This window comes from Bubalus kerabau, chromosome 10 (genome assembly GCF_029407905.1).
Source record: "Bubalus kerabau isolate K-KA32 ecotype Philippines breed swamp buffalo chromosome 10, PCC_UOA_SB_1v2, whole genome shotgun sequence".
In the NCBI taxonomy this organism is placed as follows: Eukaryota; Metazoa; Chordata; class Mammalia; order Artiodactyla; family Bovidae; genus Bubalus; species Bubalus kerabau.
In genome coordinates this window covers 21,788,147-21,794,146 of record NC_073633.1, presented here as the reverse complement: position 1 = coordinate 21,794,146, position 6,000 = coordinate 21,788,147, and the positions used below count along the sequence as shown (strand labels likewise).

The following is a 6,000-nucleotide window of genomic DNA, read 5'->3' as shown; positions in this document are numbered from 1 at the left end:
AGCTTGGAGCGTCTGAGATTCTGGAAGTGACAACCCTCCTTGCCACACAGTTGAGCTCAGGCCACCTGTTTCAGCAGATTGGGGTGGGTAGCTTAGGAGTTTTTCTGGAAGTTATTTCCAGTCTAGTGTAAGGGAGGTAGAGAGCCTCTGATGTCAGGCTTTAGAGAGGAGGAAAAGATAAAATTCAGACATCCGGTGTGGTGTCAGGCCCCAGGGGAGGAGGAAGAGGGAGTACGGCACAGTGAGTGCTGCCTGGGGACCAACAGAAATGAAAACAACCAAAGGAGGGAGTGCAAAGACTCTACTCTCCTACTTGGCCCACCATCCTGAGGTTTCCTTAGGACCTCCTGCTGCAAGACCCTTTGCCACCCCAGGACCATCAGCCGTTGTTGTAGTAAGTGGTGGGCACTAACCTGCGGTGTGAACTGTGGGAGGGGCCTGCTTGTCACACTCTGTCTTGCCCACCCTGCCTGCGGTCCAGGGTAGGGGTAACCGAGTGAGTTGTTGTTCAGATGTTAAGTTGTGTCCAACTGTTTGTGACCCCATGGACTGCAGCACACCAGGCTTTGCTGTCCTTCACTCTCTCCCAGAGTTTGCTCAGACTCACGTCCATTGCGTCAGTGGTACTATCTAACCATCACATCCTCTGCTGCCCGCTTCTCCTTTTGAGACGGGAACCCGAGTTCTTGTCCACAGAGCTGAAGAATGGAATCCGTGAGCACACAGACACTCATGGTAGCAAGCAAATAGGATTTATTAAAGAGGAGGAAAGTACAAAGCTCTCAGCATAGACACCGAGAGGGGGATAAAAGGTGGGACTTACCGCAGATTTTATATCCTTCCTTAAATCACATTATTTCTAACCAATCAATTTAAAGGTCAAGATACTTAACATCTTTATGGCTTCTCTTGATCCTTGGATTAAGTCACCACCCTTTTTCATACCCTGTGGCCATTTTACCATGGACCAGATGTATGGGTTTAAGATTAATGATCACCAGTTGTTTCTCCCTCAAGCACATGGAACAGAATTTAATTACTGCCCTTCCCTGGATCTGAGTGCTGATAATTTATCAGACTAAAGACACATTCCAGGAATTCAAGACAAAGGAGTGGGATGTTTATTGAACACAAGACTGAGGTCTCAGAGTTCTATACTGACTGCCTAGTAATTTCTACCTCACTTTTGCCTTCAATCTTTCCCAGCATCAGGGTCTTTTCCAGTGAGTTGGCTCTTTGCACCAGGTGATCAAAGTATTGGAACTTCAGCTTCAGCATCAGTCCTTCCAATGAGTATTCAGGGTTGATTTCCTTTTCGATTGACTGATTTGATCTTACTGTCCCAGGGACTCTGGAGAGCCTTCTCCAGCACTGCAATTCGAAAGCGTCAATTCTTTGGTACTCAGCCTTCTTCATGGTCCAACCCTCACATCCATACATGACTACTGGGAAAACCATAGCTTTGACTGTATGGACCTTTGTTGGCAAAGTGATGTCTCTGCTTTTTTAATACACTGTTTAGGTTTGCCATAGCTTTTCTTCCAAGGAGCAAGCGTCTTTGAATTTTGTGGCTGCAGTCACCATCTGCAGTGATTTTGGAACCCAAGAGTTAGTTACAGCTGAACTTAGCTATGACAGTGCCCAGGTGACACAGGTCAGGAGATTTTGTGAGAACTGAGATAGGGTTCGGAGAAGGCAATGGCACTCCACTCCAGTACTCTTGCCTGAAAAATCCCATGGACGGAGGAGCCTGGTAGGCTGCAGTCCATGGGGTTGCTGGGAGCCCAACACGACTGAGCGACTTCACTTTCACTTTTCACTTTCATGCATTGGAGAAGGAAATGGCAACCTACTCCACTGTTCTTGCCTGGAGAATCCCAGGGACAGGGGAGCCTGATGGGCTGCCGTCCATGGGGTTGCACACAGTCGGACACGACTAAAGCGACTTAGCAGCAGCAGCAGAGATAAGGTTGGGGGCGGGGGTGGAGGCTTGATAAGATGGAGCTGCCCTCTTATCAGAAGAACTAAGTCAAGAACCTGGAATCTTCTTCAGGATCAGCTGAGCATCTTCTGTCTGCTTGGAGGCTAAATCCTCAGTGAGATGCTAGCGACACATCCCAGGCTCTCATGCTCATCATCTTCATTACATATCATTATTATTTTGGTTATGGTTAGTAGCACCTTCCTTGTATTGGGTGCTTCCTGCAGTATCTACATCAGTCTCCATAACAATCTATTAGGTGGAGGCTCTTGTTATTCCATTTCATGGATAAGAAGACTGAGGCTTAGTGTAGAGTTATGTTACCAGCTCGCCCAGCCCATGCTCATCTGGGCAGCACACCAGAGCTTATGTTGAGCCATCAGTAGCCCTGGAAGGTAGGCAATGCACTGTTGGGCTCCCATTTATGTCATGGGGGCAGTGTGCTCCAGAGAGGGAGGGTCACTTGCCTGAAACCCACTGTAAGGATCAAAGCCAGTGACCTGAAGACAGGGTGGCAGCCCAGAACAGACATTCCTTGTGGGTCTCTCCCTGTGGGTCTTCAACCCACCCAGCTCATCCATGTGGGAGTAGTGGGTGTTCAGCCCAGATGGTTGAAGTTCAGGCTAGTGGAGTTAGAGGATGAAGAAGAGGGCCTTGAGCAAGCTCTGGAACTGTAGCATGGAACTTCAGGCATCATGGGTCACAGTGTGCTGACCTGTGGATAGGGTCACTGAAGAGACCCCGCTGCCCCACCCCAGCGTCCTTGGCCTTACATTGATTTTTACCCTCTGACCTGATGTGTCTATGGAGTCTAGCCTGGACTGTCCTCCAAGCTCAGGTGTTGATCTGAAGGGACCCAGTATAGAAGCCACAATGATCCAAGACCCGTCTGTCTCCAAGAATTTAGTGGTATGTGTGCTTGTGGGTGAGGAGTCAGGTCAGTGCGCCCTGATGAAGACGTGCACAAACCATAGACTCCTAGTCACCTCCGTCTTCCCTTCTGCCAGAGTGTTAGATGGAGGTCTCTCTGCTTGAGCTCAGAAGTCAGGTTGGGCCCCAGTGTAGGACTGCAACTCCTCCCCAAGGAAGGGCTAAGAGAATCTTCTTTTAAGACCTCAGCTGGGTGTGGTATTGGCTAAACCAAGTATGTGCAAGGCTGGAAGCAATTTCTCCGCCCAGCTTCTCACCCATGGCAGCTCTTTTCAATCATCCATTTGAACTGTTCCCCAAATATGGTTTTCACTGTGGAAGGTGGACACTCACCACATCTCCCTCCAAGCTTCAAGACTGCTCCTGAATCTACCAATCTGGGCCTTATTTTGAGCTTTTTGAAGGTACTTCTGTGTGTTTTTATTTTTTCTCTCTAGATTTAATCTATTTTTAAAAATTAAATAAAAATACATGTTTATTATATTTATATATACTTTTCCATTATAGGTTATTACAAGATATTGATTATAGTTCCCTATGCTATATGGTAGGTCCTAAAAAACAGATACTTCTTGGGACTTCCCTGGTGGTCCAGTGGCTAAGATTCGGTGGTCCCAATGAAGGGGGCCCGGTTTCAATCCCTGGTCAGGGCACTAGATCCCACATGCCACAAGTAAGACCCGGTACAGCCAAACAAATAAACAATAGTTTTTTGGAAAAATGACAAAAACCCCCAGATACTTCTGGTTTTTAGCCCACACTATCCTTAAAGGCGGAGAAGGCAGTGGCAACCCACTCCAGTACTCTTGCCTGGCAAATCCCATGGACGGAGGAGCCTGGTAGGCTGCAGTCCATGGGGTTGCTAAGAGTTGGACGCGACTGAGCAATTTCACTTTCACTTTTCACTTTCCTGCACTGAAGAATGCAGTGTTTTGGATTTTATACCTTTGTCTAAAGTGTCCACTGGCCAAATCCACTGTATAATATACATACGTTGCTCCTGTTAGCAAGGGTGAGGCAGATCCCTGTGGACAAACCTGGGCAGGTCTCCAGACAGGTTATGAACCAGAAAAGCCAACTATAGATGGAGGGCACAGCTCCTTACAGCCTGAACAGTAAGCAAGCAACAGATACCCTCCAAAACAATGTCACTTGCTTATTTGGGGCACATTATGTGCTGCTGCTGCTGCTAAGTTACTTCAGTCGTGTCCGACTCTGTGCGACCCCATAGACGGCAGCCCACCAGGCTTCCCCGTCCCTGGGATTCTCCAGGCAAGAACACTGGAGTGGGTTGCCATTTCCTTCTGCAATGCATGAAAGTGAAAAGTGAAAGTGAAGTCGCTCAGTCGTGTCCGACTCTAGCGACCCCATGGATTGCAGCCTACCAGGCTCCACCGTCCATGGGATTTTCTAGGCAAAAGTACTGGAGTGGGGTGCCATTGCCTTCTCCAACATTATGTGCACTTGTAAATAAATAGAAAGAGGCTTGGAGGTGATCTTAGGAAGCTGAGGGGTGGTTGCCTTTGGGGACAGGGGAGGGAGGGGCTGGAATGGAGGTTGGTGCATGGGGACTTTAGCCTTATTTGTACTATTTTTCCAATTGTTATGAGAATTAGTTGTCTAATTAAAAATTGATATGTAAATAAGTTTCTCTTTCTGGCGGTTGCCACCTACCTGTCTTAAGCTCCCAGCTGTTGCTCTGCATCGTGGGGAGTGGGCCTGTGGGTGCTCCATCTTGGAAACCCAAACACCTGCAGAACACCTTGCATACCAGGCGCTTTACCTGAGTGGCCGCACGTGTCACCAGCCAGCCCTGAGTGCCTGCGGCCGGCCCCCGAGCCTTTGATCTGATTCTTCTCAGCTCCTGCCCTTCCAGACTCTGGACCTAATTTCTTCAGTGTCTCCGCAGATGGCAGCCCGTCAAGCCAGGCTGTGAATTGTTGTTCTTCTCTGGCTGCCCTGACATTCCTTCCCTTTCTCTCTCTCTCTGTCTTTGCTCCTTCTCTCTCCATTGGCACAGGTCATGGTTGCCAATGGGGGAGGACTAGGCAGAGAGGAAGATGTTTCCAGTTTTGTTTCTAATCTGCTTCCTGAAGCTGCCCCTGGGCTGGATGCTACAGGAATTTCTGGGGGCCCTTCTGAACTCATCATGATCCCTCAAAGGCCTGATTATTGTACCCCATTTACTCACTTATCCTTCAGATATTTGTGGGTCATTTACCTTATGCCTGGAGCTGTGCTAATCACAAAGCCTGCTGCTCTGTGGACTTGGACCCCACCCACCTCTTCCCATTCCTGTGGTCACTCTTCAGGCCAGGCCACTGTCATCTCTCCTCATCAGCTACAGCAGCATCCAACTTTGTCCTCCACACAATTCTCCTTTCTCCAGCCAGAGCAAAACCTAATCATGCCCGTCCTTTGCTGAAAAATCCCTACGGCTTCTCATGGGTCTAGAGTCAAGTCAAACACCTTGATATAGCCCACAGGACTGATGGGTGTGACTCCAGCTCACTCCTACAGCATCCATGTTCCAGCCACCCTGAACACTCAGGACCCCACCCCCGGGCTCTGGCCTCAGTCTTTTTGTTGTTCAGTTACTAAGTCACGTCTGACTCTTTGTGACCCCATGGACGGTATAGCACACTAGGCTTCCCTGTCCTTCACTCTCTCCCGGAGTTTGCTCAAATTCATGTCCATTGAGTCAGTGATGCCATCCAGCCATATCATTCTCTGTCACCTGCTTCTCCTCTTGCCCTCAATCTTTGCCAGCATCAAGGTCTTTTCCAATGAGTCAGCTCTTTGCATCAAGTGGCCAAAGCATTGGAGCTTCAGCTTCAGCATCAGTCCTTAATGAACATTCAGGGTTGGTTTCCTTTAGGATTGACTGGTTTGATCTGAGCCTTCACACAAGCCTTTCTTCTGCCTGCAACACTCCCTGCTTCCTCATTCTCTCTGGCTCATCTCACTGAAGCTTCAGGTCTTAGGCAGCACTTCTTTCTGACAGAAGCTTCCCTGAACCTTATCCTCCCACCTGAATTCTCTGCATCTTTCTCTCCAGGCATTTCTCACACTCTGTATAATTGCATGTT

At 48.6% G+C, this 6,000-nt stretch overlaps 1 long non-coding RNA gene across 1 annotated transcript in view; it reads left to right on the top strand.

Moving 5' to 3' along the window:
* The first annotated feature begins 2,001 nt into the window (after positions 1 to 2,001).
* Positions 2,002 to 6,000, top strand: part of LOC129620412 (uncharacterized) — a 39,290-nt gene continuing 35,291 nt past the window's right edge. Inside the window, exon 1 of the long non-coding RNA XR_008698528.1 lies at positions 2,002 to 3,315. This is a non-coding gene — a long non-coding RNA (uncharacterized LOC129620412). The remainder of the gene's footprint in view (positions 3,316 to 6,000) is intronic.